This window comes from Echinops telfairi, unplaced genomic scaffold (assembly GCF_000313985.2).
Source record: "Echinops telfairi isolate 266 unplaced genomic scaffold, ASM31398v2 ScPeMD7_7401;HRSCAF=8416, whole genome shotgun sequence".
NCBI lineage: Eukaryota > Metazoa > Chordata > Mammalia > Afrosoricida > Tenrecidae > Echinops > Echinops telfairi.
In genome coordinates this window covers 10,367,215-10,382,201 of record NW_022111301.1, presented here as the reverse complement: position 1 = coordinate 10,382,201, position 14,987 = coordinate 10,367,215, and the positions used below count along the sequence as shown (strand labels likewise).

At 35.2% G+C, this 14,987-nt stretch overlaps 1 pseudogene; it reads left to right on the top strand.

Moving 5' to 3' along the window:
• Window positions 1–11,478: 11,478 nt before the first annotated feature.
• Window positions 11,479–13,165, top strand: LOC101645114 (annotated as a pseudogene).
• Window positions 13,166–14,987: the final 1,822 nt, after the last annotated feature.

Here is a 14,987-nt window from a genome sequence, read left to right as displayed (position 1 = left end):
TATGGAAAGATTCAACAACATGGCAAGATATGAGATTAAAAAGCAAAAATCAGCCTGATACATGTATACTAACCACTAGAAATCTGATAAAGATTTCTTTATCTGATGAATATCTGATGAATCTATAGGGAGAGCAAGTAGAATAAGGCTTTTGGGAGGGGGCTTACAGTGGTGGTGGTAGTGGGCAGTGGGGAGGGGAAGAAGGAGGGCAGTATATGTTAAAAGGGACATGATGTCAAGGAGTCCAGGAAGAAATAATATTTGGCAGCTGACTACGATAGCAGTTGTACAATTCTCCTTGATCTGATTGAACTATGGAATAATACGATATATGTACTCACAATTAATAATACATTTTTTTAAAAGAAAGCAATACCATTCCCAATAGCCATATAAAAGTTGAAAAAATTAGTAATACATCTAACTAGAGATTCAAAAGATGTGGAAAAAGAAAACTACAGGACACTTTACAATAAACCGATACAATTAGAAGAGTATCCACGTTCATGTTTAGGATGGCTCAATATCAAGTAAGTCAATACTACTTGTGTGAGGCTGGCTATCTACAGAAACAAACCTAGTGACATTGATATTTGCATAAGAAATAGTTTTGTTTAAAGAAATAGTTTTAAATAAAACAAGATCCCAGCCCAATCCAACTCAGTCAAGCGGTCCATTGCTAGTCACAGCCCTCTTCAGTCCCATGTGGCTGAAGGCAGATGATGCAAAGAGGTGAACTGAGATGTAGGGACATCACAGGCAAGTCAGGGTACAGTCTCCTGGATCCAACATCACTGGGAACATATCCAAATGCAGCAGATTGGAGGTTGTCTCCCAGGGTCATTGACTCACATGGAGTCCACCTGGAGGCAGATACAGAGTCCCAGCAAGGAGGGTGGCAAAGAACCAGAGAGAGAAGTTCCCATTGTCACTCTTATTAAAAGGCCACATTCTTGGGCTCCACCCCTAACTTCACTCAGGATTATTTGGTTGACATAAACTTTACACTACTCAAAGCAATCTATAAATAAAATGCAATTCTGATTCATATCTCAACTTCATTGTGTAATGAATTGGAAAGAACTATTACTAAGTTTATATGCAGAGAGAGGAGACCCAGGGTAAGCAAGAAACTCCTTAAGAAGAATAAAGTAGGAGACGGCTCACTTCCTAACCTGAAAAGGTTTTACACAGTCATATAATTTGATGTCCCAAGCAACATTGTGGCCCATCTCCTACTGCTTTTGAACCATTTATTCCTTCCCCATGTGTACACCACAAAAACTATTTCTGCATAGAAGACTGCATCTGACTTGTAATCATTTATCATGGACTTGGAGAGGATCCAATAGTTACTAGAAAAAGTACTGTCCCACTGTCAACCTAATTTAATAGATACCTCCTACAACTATGTTCATTGTAACTCAATAGAAATATAGGACCAGAGGGAGGAGGTATACGCATGTTTTCAAGGAAGGTGATTTCATTTCTGTTAGTAAACTATAGAGGGGAAGCCTGTGCCTGGAAAAAATGTTTGATATTACTTACATAGACCCCACAATGGGAGAATCACCTGGTAATATATTGTGCATCATGCGTTTTTAACTGAATTTCCTTTCTGCTCTTGAAAACCCAGGCCTTGTGATATGGACTGCCTGGGCTTTAGACTTCAGCTTTTTGAGATGTACAGCAATCTTCAAAGGCCACATAACTAAGATCCAACTTGGAAACTACTCTAAATGAGCCACATGCTACTTTTAACATACCCGTTGAACATGAAAGAATTGAAATACTCATTTGGAATTAAAGTTCAAAAATGCTGATGACTGCTAGCCTAAATGTCGTGACCTTGAAAATTGTTGAATTTTGGTTTAAATCTCCTGATTTCCAGCTTGTCCAATAAGTGACAACATATATGCGATTTTCTTTGCTTTTCGTTATGTCATATTTCTGCAGACATAATTTTGCCTTTGTGAATGTTGTAATTTTTTTCCTTGTGTGTAACCATTTATTTTCGCTAGCAGTGTTCTGTCTCTGAACTCCTTAATCTCTATATGTGAATGTTCCGTGTACTTTAATCTAATAAAATTCCCTATACATTTATATTTTCCTTTTTTAACAAACATTTTAAATTCTATATCATTTGGTTGGATTAATAATATTATTAGGAATATCAAGTGTTCCCTTCAAGTTACCAATATTATTTCTCAATAAGCTGATACAGATATATATAGATACATAAATAGATTTTGAACTTACACTTAATTATAAGTGTAAGTTATAATTACTAATTTGATCCTACTCAATACTTGTCCTTATGAATTTATCACTGAAGATATGGATGCTATAGCAAAATGTGGTGAAGAAAGCAGATGGTACACAGTACTAGAAAAAAATTAACACCTGGGGGTCTACAGACTTGTCTTAAAACAACATCCACCTCAGTGAACTGTTAGGTAAGTCCACTTGGAAAAAGCATTCCAGGCCATGTGATCCAAAGAGTGGAAATAATTAAATCTAAGACAAGAGGAGAAAAATGTATGAAAGCTTAAATTTTGCAATAGTTTATGAATGATAATGAAAGCCACAAATCCATTTGTAGAGTTCCCACATGCATTAAGTCTCCACAGAATTTTCTCAGACTTTTGACCAGATATGTAAACAATTTTATCCTCAGACAGAGTGCATTGGAAAATGTATTTCTACAGATATATTTAATTAAACCTTAACACTTCACTATTCGTTTTCCCTTTTGATCCTTTATGAACTTGTTCTAGTTTTTCTTTTGTATGGAAGTTTATCTGTGTTTTCATTTGTTGTTGCTGATAAAGTTTATTTGTATGCTTTTCTCTATATAAAATCAAAGTTAGGTCACTCTGAGATAGTAACTAATTTAATAGATCTCTAAGGGGATGTTGAGAGGAAATGAACAGCTAATAAAAATGCATACAAGAATGAAGAAAATAATCTGAAATTAATAGTTGTGATTGTTGTCATTTATATTTATATAGATTACTCAATTAATATTTTAAACCATGGAATTATATAGTAAATTGTATAATAAATAAGTATATGTCTTATAACAATAAAAAATTAGCTTACAAAAATAGGGAGGATGTTTAATTACATTTAGCAATGTCTCCCAGCTGTTGTTTTTTTCAAGGGAGACATATAGAGAATCATCTGCTTTTCTAAAGCAATAATACAATTTTCATGATGAAATTAAATTTCCCTTTAGAATTACTGTAGTTAGGAGCATTGGTAGCATAATGGTTACGAGATGGGCTTTGAACTGCAAGGTTGGAAGTTTGAAATCACCAGCTGCTTTGTGGAAGACAGATGAGCTTTCTCTCCAATAGAATTACTATAGTTAATATAATAAATCATTATTTTCATTTAAGTTCTTATTGTGCACATACAAAAAAGGAAAGAAACGACTATTGTGCACATGATGGCAACCATATTCCTTAATAACAGTTATCAATAAGTTGATTATTTTTCCACTATTCCTCTCAAGCTTTTTTTCTTGCGATTTTAAGTCAGAAGCATGCCATTAATTTCAACATTTCAATTTTTATGTACAAAAGACTGTCCCCTTTTTCCTTTTTACATAATCACAATAATATTATCAAACATAGCATAAGTAATGTTTAAGGCCTAATTTCATCTCATATAGATGTGCTCAATAACCTACTTGCCAAAAAAAGTAATTTATTGATTAATCAATTTGTTAAACCCACTTTCAAAGTGTGTTTTAATATATACTTTATATAATAATAAATTATATTTAATGTAATGGGATATTTAAATATTTATCCTATTGATTAATGTGTTAGTCTGGGTTGACTAGACAAACAATTCCAGAGGGACACTCATATGTGTATAAGTAAGAGCTTTATATACACGAGCAAGTGAATATTGAGAAAATATTTCAAACCAGTCCATTTCAAGTCCATAAGTCCAATATTATCCCATATGTCTGATACCAATCTATAAAGTCTTCAGACTCATGAAACAAATGAAATGACACCGAATTCAGGAAGATCACAGGCCAGTGGGTGTAAGGTCTTGTGGATCCAGTGGCGATGTAAGCATCTCAGGGCGCTAGTGTTGCTCCATATGTCTTCTCAGCTGGATTGTCTCCCAGGGAGTCAGCCAGTGTCCTACCACCAGCGAAATATTTATCTTCTTAGCACCTCCACATAAGGTCATCAAGCTGCTACCCACCCCTTCACTATTAAGTTTCAAATTGACAACAGATTATGTAACTACCACAATCAACAGTCATAATAGAACATTTTAATTAATATACATAGTAACAAATTTAAAATTGATTTTAATTCTAAGAATAAGTGACATTCCATATCTATTTTAGATAATTGGAAAGACCATGCAATAGGACACACTTAAAACTATGTCGCCCTTCAGAATACTCAAGAGATAATACTTTTGTGGATGTTACTACTTTATTATTATTGTTGTTTTCAGACTCCTCTTTAATTATCAAATTAAAGAAAAAGCAAATCAAATTGACATATAAGAAAATCTTTTTTGAAAGTTAGTGATGGTACAGAGGAATTCTAGAATGTTTGTTCCTAATTACAACATCAAGTAGCATCTTTATCTTTCTCTGTAGGCCTTGAAGAACATAGAAAACATAATTTTTTTTTATGTTTCAGTGATTTATGAATACATCTGTAAATTCAATGACCTGGATATTTTAACCACGGGTTTTGTAAACAACACAATGACCGGGAATACTAGACAAAAACAGTATTTCTCTTTTTTTCTTTTGCATAATGTAGAAGTGATTGTTGCCCTAAACTATTTGAATGTTGCAGTTAGTGAAATTCGTATTCATATGAAATAAATAATTAGTTTGGGAAAGTTGAATTTTACTTTTCCTAATGGTACGCATTCTTTCATTATTTAGTCTTACAACTCATGCATTTTTTTTATTCAGGATAAGGAATGTATGTCTTTTTAATAAATTGAGACAAAAAATAAATTTTTCTCTTGTGGACTAGCAAGTGATCTAAAATTGATGTCAAGGAGGGTGTAGGAGGCCTGGTAGGGCTTGATCAAGGGCAATGTAACCATGAGGAATTACTGAAACCCAAATGAAGGCTGAATATGCTGGTGAGACAAGAGGAAAGTAAAAAGAAATAGAGGAAAGAACTAGGAGGCAAAGGGCATTTATAGAGATCTAAATAAAGGCATGTACATATGTAAATATATTTATATATGATGATGGGGAAATAGATCTATTTACATATATTTATAGGTTTAGTATTAAGGTAGTAGATGGACATTGGGCCTCTACTCAAGTATTCCCTCAACACAAGAACACTTTGTTCTCATAACCTAGCATCCCATGATGCTCACCTTCCTGACACAATCGCTGAAGACAAAGTGAGTACACAGGAAATATGGTGAAGAAAGCTGATGGTGCACAGCTATCAAAATATAGGGGTCTTAGAGGCTTGAAGATAAACAAGCAGCCATTTAGCTGAAAAGCAACAAAGTCCATATGGAAGAAGCACACCAGCATGTGTGATCACAAGGTGTCAATAGGATCAAGATCAGGCATCAAAAAGCGAAAGATCATATCATTGTGAATGAGGGGGAGTGTGGAGTCGAGACTCAAAACCCACCTGTAGGCAATTGGACATCCCATTACAGAAGGATTGCACAGAGGAGACGAGCCAGTCAGGGTGCAGTATATCACTGATGAAACATACACCTTTCCTTTAGTTCTTTAATGTTTCCCCTACACTCCCCACCCCTCACTATTATGATCCCAATTCCACCTTACAAAGCCAACTAGACCAGAGCATGCACACTAGTACAGATAAGAACTGGAAGCACAGGGAATCCAGGACAGATAAATCCCTCAGGACCAACAATGAGAGTAGAGATACCAGGAGGGTAAAGGAAAGGTGGGAGGAGAAAGGGAGAACCAATCACAACAATCTACATATAACCTCTTCCCTGGGGAATGGACAGCAGAAAAGTGGGTGAAGGGAGACATAGGTCAGTGTGAGACATGAAAAATAATAATAATTTATAAATTATCAAGGTTTGATGAAGGAGGGAGGGAAGGAAAAAATATAGGAGCTGATACCAAGATTCAAGTACAAAGCAAATGTTTTTAAAATGATGATGGCAACAAATGTACAAATGTGCTTGACATAATGGGTGTACATATGGGATGTGAGAAGAGTTGTATGGTACAAGACCTAAAATGATTTTTTTAAATTTCTTATCTTTTCAATAAAAGGTGTCCATTTTATTTTTACATATTTACTGGATTTAGACATTAATGCAATCATGACATCTTGTCAATGACACTGCAAAATGCAATCATATATCTCTCTACTTTCCAAACTCCATACCATTTATAGTTAAAATAAATCCAGTATCTATAGGTGGAGTAGGTTACACACATATGTATATATTTTTAATTTTTCCTTCCTTCTTTATTATTGAGCAAATTCACCAGTGTAGAACAACAGCAGCAAGTACAACTATAATAAAAATGACCATCTCTACAGAAAACTCTGTGAATTAGTACTGCAAGACTTTGGCAGGCATTATTGTTCCTTTGTACACATGTGTTCTTGTGCTTTTCTCTAATAAGATGGTTAAAATGTGAGGTAATAGAGCTTTCTGATTCCTCCCTGTTTTTTTTTTTTCATTGTTTGTATGCATTTATATTTAATTTATTCCTGGATACTAGGTATTTCTGCCTCCCAAGTCTCTAAAACTTTTAAACCTGAATATCCCATTTAAAACTTTTCTCCCGGAAATTTTTTGTTTGATTTATTTTTTACTCTTTTTGAATGTCCTTATGTTAGACAGGGTTCTCTAGAGAAACAAAACCAGGACACTAATGCTTTTATATATATTTACATAGTTTTATATATATTTGCATAGATATATATAACATAAGAAATAAACAACAAATTAATCTATAAAGCAGTACAAATGGCTCAGTGTAACTCACTTCCATGAGACAGCTAATACACTGGCAGTCCTTCAAGTCTTAAGGGCCACTTAGTGAAGTCGAGGAAGCAGACAGCTGAGTCCTCTGTAGAGCAATTCAGGTTATCTGCCACGGGCAGCAAATGGCAAGGAAAGTCACCAACAATCAGCCAGGTGACAGGGTCCGACAGTCCCCAGCTCAAGTGATGTATATTCTAGCAGCATGGTGTCTGAAAGAACCTCAAACTACAGTGACACATTCCACAGGTTAGGTGTCCCACATGTAGTGTAGCTTGCAAATTGAGGCAGAGAACAAGCTAAGGCAGCCCCACACTGGTCCAATCATAAAAGAGCAAGAGACAAGAAAGGCAAGGCTCCCTGAGCCATTTATCTCTCTACCCTTTAATTAATCCCACATGTGTTCATTGGCCAGGTTGACACAATAAACCTACCTATCACAGTCCTACAGTAAACATTTTCAGTAACCTTTCTCCTGACAACATGTAGAAGTGAGAAATCCTTTTCCATTTTAATATGACTGTTTAAGATATTTCCTCATCAGTTGTATGTCTTTATTCACTCCCATCCCACCTGAGCACAGAGTTTCAATGGTTTGTAGGGAATATGGTTTAATGCTGAAGGGCATAGAATATGAAGCTCTGAAGTTAAATTGCTTGTGTACAAATCTCACTTCATGTATATTAATGTTATGACTTATAGATGTTATTTGACTTCTCTCTTCTTTTCCCTCATTTGTAAAAAATGTTGTTTCAGTAGAAGGCTGCATGAAGAGTGCTTGTGTCTGTGTGAATCCTGTTCTCTTTTGCATATTCTGTAATCCAACCGTTAGCTGTAATATTAAAGACTGAAGAGACTGCAAGGAAAGTCATTGGTGTTATAGTCTCGGAACGGCATTCATTAAATATAATACCTTCAATAAATATTTGGGTTTCCATTAATTCTCTGAAAATAAAGTTGTACTCTGTTAGTAAGTGTTAGGTGTGTTTACAATTCAGTATCAATTTTTAATGTATGAGTTTTTATTTATTAACAGTGCTGTCCAGCACTAGGCTTGTATCCATTCAAAATCAATACATGTTCCTTTAATAAACTTTAAATTATTGTGCTTGTATTTTTAAGGATCTAAAAAGTTGGAAAACAGTATAGCACAACACCTTTTTTAGGAGGCCCCTCTCTCCAAACACCCACACAACCAGAATTGGGCTGGATGGATTGGAGCTTTCATTGTAATCATTTTTCTCACTAGGCAAGCATTGAGCATTCAGTGGCATCACCTGGGAAAGCTCTCTGGTCACAGGAAATTTTTCGTAAAAGCAGTTTTGCTCAAACTTTGGGTTTTTTTGTGATGGCCAATTTAAGAGACCAGCATGCGGCTGTGAAATTTTGCTTCCTGCTCAGAAAAAAATGCCACAGAAACTGTTTTGATGTTAAACACAACTTACAAGGACAATGCTATGGGAAATACTCAAGTGTACATGTGGTTTTCTCTTTCAAAAAGGGTGAAATGTTGATGCATGACAACCCTTATTCTGGACGTCCGTCAGCTTCCCAAACAGACAAAAATGCTGACTTGTAGTGCATTTGGAATGAAGTCCTTCACTCAGTTCTGGTCTTTCCTGACATGTCCAAAATCTCTGAGAGGAAGTCCCACCATCTTTGTTTCTATGGCGTATTCCAGCTGTACTGCTTTCAAAACACCCTTGTTTGTTCTTTTGGAAGTCCATGGTACGTTCAATATTCTTCATAAGAAATAAGCCTCTGGTGATTTGCCTGTATCCATAATAGAGGGATGGGGGAAAGTGGTTACCAAGTAGAGTACATTGCAGAGATGACTGTGGAAGATCAAAATGATAAACCTGAGTTGAACAGTTAAAACCTTGTCAGTTGATCTCCATTCTGATACACATTAGGCCTGATCTGATTTTCAACATTTTCTATATATATTTTGTTTTATTGTTATTGGCTTTTATCTCAGGTGTAGTATGTCATTGGGGGCCACTCTCTTGAATTTTTGTAATATGTTTTTCAGTATATGAAACCCAGGATTGATGACCTTATAGGGACAACAAGTAGAATAAGGGTTTCTATGGTTACACTGGGTGGGGGCCAGGGAGCTGATGTCAAGCAGTTGAAGAAAGAAAAGAATGCTTTGAAACTGATTGTGACAGCAATTCGACAACATTGCTGGACGTGATTAAACTGTAGAATGATATGATACCTGTATTAACTCCCAATAAAATGGTTTTGAAAAAAATATTCTTCCTCAGCGTGACAGTACAAATACATTTATGCTTGTTTGGTCTTGCTTATTAAATGTCCAACTTCCATGTGTGACTCAACTGGAAGCACACTGGCATGGCTCAGGCATTTGACAGTCTTCTAGAATGTGTTGCCAACACAAGACAATTTGTGTACTGGAAATGACAAAACAGCATGGATCAAAGAGTAGCACTGCCACTAGGATATAAGTTTGGATATGATTTCTCTGCAGCAATACATTTATTTTGAAGCAGCTGCTTTCCTAACCTAGCTATGAGGCAAAACACCTCCTTTAATTGTACTGCTTAACACATTAAACAGTGTCCTTCCTATAAAATGTTCTGTAAGCCTAAACATTTCTTATCCAGAAACAACTTTTCTATTGGGGAACCTATCTATATTCCTGAGAATTAGACATACACAAGTCTAGTTGCAATAACCAAAGGAGAGATAAAGTCCAATTCACGGAGGTAAATCTCATGCTGTCTACCTCCAAGAGTTTATATGATCAGATCCATACTGCTTTGCAAAATGAGTTTTCCTCTCCGTATATTAAAAGAAAATTAAAAAGCATACCTGAAAAACTTTTATGTTCTTTATTTTGATACTGTAAAAAATAATCAAAGCAGGCATAATGAATATCTATTCAGACTTAAATAAAATGTACAAACTCACTACTGGTAATTTATTTCTAAAATGAACACCTGTTTTCCATTACTATCACTAGAATCAGTATTATTAAATCCAGCTTTCAAAAGTAAATATATTATGATATTTTTCTCATTTGCTATAGTGCATGATGGTTGCAATAAAGATTTAAATAAAATTTGATATGTTTATAGTGAAGAAATAGCATTTTCTCTACCAATTTTATCAAGTATGTTTTATTTTTAATTAGTCATTTTGACTTATAGTTACAAATGGTTTATACATGAAATACTAATTTATAAAATGATTACATTTAATTTTCTTTCCATTTTCACAAATACAGAAACTGTTTTATAGCATTTCTATTCATCAAATAAAATTTAAAAGTCCACTTTCAAATATGCAATGCTAATGGATAAAATGTCAACATAATGAGCCATCTCCCTTATTACAAAATAGAGCAATTCTAAGAGCTTATTTTCAGTGATGTGAAGGTGAGGCAATTTAGTTACAGATATTGTCAAAGCAGTACTGATTATTATTGCTTTATTTATTCAGATTTTCAACAAATAGTACACAAGGAATATTATTTACAGTATATAAAAAATCATGCACTTATCTTAGATTTTAGCTTTACTAATAACTTTCTACCATATATTTTACTATGAAATTCCTTACAATAAATTGCATATTTATAATTCATAGACCTGATAGATGTACTCAGTCTTATTTGTTCTTTATTATTCCCAATTTATAATGTCTTGAACTGGTAAGCTTTTCTTCAAAATTCTGCTTTGAGCTTCTCCCTCCAAGTCAGGTCTTTACAAATTCCAAATGAGGGGTAAGCGTAAAGTTGTTTTTTTTTTTCTTTTAAGGTAAGGGTCAAACAATGAAATTAATAATGATTTTAATTTAACTGGTATCAGGTATTGAAAGTAGATTTAGAAAATAATATTTAACTCCTACACATTTTTGAACAAATATTTAAGTTACATTTTGCTTGTGTAAACAACTACTGATATTAGCGATTTGTGTGTATGTGTGTGAGTGATGGGCAAGCATTAAAATTTATTTTTATTTAAAAATATAAACATGTAATCAAGTTCATAATTGTGCTACATAATCTAAATTAAGTTTCAAAGTAAATACTTTAAATGATTAATTTTAATTTTTTTCCAAAAAGGATCTAGAGAATATTAAAAGATCTTATAGTAAAAAATAAAAATAGCATTTGCTATATTGAAATACAATTATCACTTATTTTATTTTATTCTCATTTCAAATTTTCTTTTTCCTTTTAAAATAGTTGTATAAACATATAATTTAATAGTTCAATCATATTAAGAAGGGTTTTGCAATCATCATGCATTCAGTTTCAGAATATTTTTTCTCATTGTCATTGTTAGATCCCTACTTCCTCCCAATGTGTCCTGCCATGCCCTTAGATAATTATTAATCAATTTACTATCTCTATAGATATACCTATCATGGATTTCATATACAGAAAATCATGCAACACCAAAACAAGAAACTAACATACCAGAAAAAATAACCAAAAAACCGACAATGACTAACAAAAACAGAGAAAAACCTCAACCCAAGAGTAAGCAGAAAATGGTAAAAACTGAAACAACTTAAAAATGGATGAAGAGGGAGATCAAATGATACAATATTACATTTTAAACTACATTTAACTGTTATCCATAATCAAATTTGCAATGCTCTGTCTGATAGCAAGGCTAGTCACACTCCTGGGCTATGGTTACAGGGAATTCATCAAAGGCTTAATCCATGTGGAGACCCTGAAAATGGATTTTTGACTTCCACTATCATCCATAGCCCAGTGCAAACTGAGTGCTCAGAATTTAAACTCTGATACCACTGCTTTCTTTGAGTGTGTAGGACATGACTATTGTTTTTTGTTTTATTACTTACAAACCTTGGATCACACAAGTTGGTGCACTTCTTCTATGTGGACTCAGTTGATGCTTCCCTTAAGACCCCAGGTGCTATTCTTTGTGGTAACCAGGCACCGTCTGATGTCTCCACCATACTTTGCTATAGTGATCTCCTCATGAGGGAGAGTATTGAGTAGGGCCATGTCCTAAGAATTGATTATTCTTAGGTGAGGGTTATCATTATGTGTAAGATCAATAACCATTCACATATATCTATGATTCATCTATATCTCATTCACTTAGAGACATCATTATCATTTTATAATAGAGAACATTATTATTCATTTCAATGGGGTATCATTCTTTTACCCATCTTGGTATTGGAAATTTTCATTAATGAGAAGTGGTCTGATGGGGTGATGAAGACTTTAGATGTGGTTATACTCTTTTCTTGACTTATTATGAAATGCCTATACTGTCAACATAATTGGCCAACCATTAGGCACTGATCATGTTAGCCTAGAACTGAGTGGTCATTTCATTACCTTAGACCCTCTAGGTTCAGAAGAGAAATATACTTTGTGCGCAAGGATATAGATGTAAAGTCCAAGTTTTCTCCCTTCTCTGCAATATTTTGTCCAGTGTACTGACAGAGAGTACGGAACACACAGTGCATGGAGTCAATTCTCAGTGACCATACACAACAAAGTAAGACTACGCTTATCAGTTTCTGAAACTATAAATCTTTACAGAAATAAAAAGCCTCATTAAACCACCACATCACCAAGGCTCCCCAGAAGCACAGGAATGAGTTATAAGCCTCACTCTGAACCGCTCTCTTTCGTCTCGGCCGCCGACTTGGTAGCTTTCCAAACTGAGGACGACCTGGAAACTTAGTGGCCACGTGAGCCATGGTCACGGCCACGGCCACGACCACATCGGCAAGCACCGGAAGTACCCGGAGGCCGGGGTAATGCTGTCGGCTTGCAACATCACAGGATCAACTTCGACTAACACCATCAGGTTACTTTGGAAAGGTTGGTTTGCGGCATTACCACGTGAAGAGGAACCAGAACTTCTGCCCAACTGTCAGCCTCGATAAATTGGGGACCTTGGCCAGTGAGCAGACCAGGGTTAATGCTGCCAAAAATAAGACTGAAGCTGCCCCCATCACGGATGTGGTGCCCTTGGACTGCTGCAAAGTTCTAGGGAAAGGCAAACTCACTCAGCAACGTGTCATCGTGAAAGCCAAATTCTTCAGCAGACGAGCTGAGAAGATTAAGGGTGTTGGGGGGTGGGGAGGCGGGTTGTGTCCTGGTGGCTTGAAACTATGTGGAGGTTTAATTAAAAGTTAAAAATGGGTTCCCCCAGCCCCCCAAAATAAGGTCTCACTCTGAACTTGGTGTGCTTTGTTCTGTTTTGTAAGTGAAACAAAGAGTTTGTACAAAAGACATCCACTGGCCTCACTATCTCACCAGTGAACTATCAGTAGTCACCTTGACAACAAATAAATGTAGACTCGTATAGATTTTCCGGTGTGACTGCAGCTGAGAACAACCACAATCTATGAGCTTAGGAAGCTGTCCTATAACTTGAATGTATCTCCTGAAACAAAGATAAATATGTATGCTATGATTGTTTCCCCAGGCAGGTAAATATCAACTAAAGTATGGAAATCCAAGTTGAGAAGTGCTTCTAGGACCCAAATCTGCCCTCTTGTTGCTAGCTGTCATTGAGTGGATTCCGACCTATAGTGAACTTATGCAAAACACAACAAAACAGAATGAAACATTCTCTCAACCGTTCCTATGTCTGTGTCCCTTGTTGCAGCTTCTGTGTCAAGCCATCTCCTCAAGGGCCTTCCTCCTTTTGGCCCTGTCATCTAGAGAGTTACCATATGCTGGGCTTCTGTCACCCTTCCCTGTTCATCAGTTTGTTATACAGTATACATGATGCTGTGTCACTTTATGTCTGATTTATAACATATTTCATATATAGATCGGTTTTGCCACAGTAGACGGGGAAAAATGTTCAGTGTGCTTTATTTCTTTGCAGCACAGTTGTAATTTTTATTTAGATCATATTATTTCAGATTTTCAAATTTTCAAGTGGGAAGTACGTTTTTGTAAACAGGTTGGTGGGTAGTGTCTGTCTAGTCCATTTTTTCCCTGTGTTTCTCTTTGTATTTTATTGCCAGCATATTAATAATTCCAGTTCCAAGACTGCTTTGGAAATGTGATTCTGGTGTGTTTTAGACTCAGCTAGTGAGACATACTCTTGCTGTATTTTGAAATCCGACAAATTATAGAACCATTTTGTGGGTTTCTGCAATAAGATTAGTCAACACTCCAGTGTTTTTCATGAGTATTAAGAGTCCGGATGTTAGCCAACCAACCGCTGATAGAGATGATAGCTAGCAATCACTGGTCTGCAGGAGCAGTTACCAGTTTTGATCATTTGTGTACTTTGGAAGCTTTTTATTTATTATGGCTCTTGCTGTGCATGTCAAATATTGATTTTCTGGTTATGTATGAGTTTTTGATAAAGCTCTGTGGCATGGCTCTGGGGGTCATTCCTGAATGCACAAATTCCTTTGGTTTCTTCAGCCTTCCTAAAGAGTCTACGAGTTATATATTTTATTATACCTTTTTCTACATATGAGAATTAATTAAATATCTTGCAAAATACCACGTTTCTATTTCCAACAAATTGTTAGGGAAGAATAATATTCTCTCAATGTGAAAATTTAGGATAAGAAAAGAGGAAGAAAGAATTACTGATGAACCCAAAGAAAGCTTTTAGGGCTTTTGTAAGCCACACTAAGATATATTTTTAAAGACATCAATTTTATTCAAATATTTCTTTATGACAACCTCAAGTAAGTATTGTATTTAAGTTAAAAAGCTTGCAGCTTTTCGACAAATAGATAGAAGAGGAGCAGGGAATTTATGTAGCACTTCCTTGGGTCACCTAGACTGAAAGAGATAACAATAGGGAAATCTGATAATGTGATGGAAAATCATCCTCTACAATGATTGCAATTATTCATTTATTTAGTATGTTATTAAATTAAAATATAGTTCATTTTATGACAAATATGCTACAAGATGGGATGGCATAAGTGTGAACACACAGTTTACTTCATAGAAATAGAGTCAGAAAGAACTCTGGATTTAA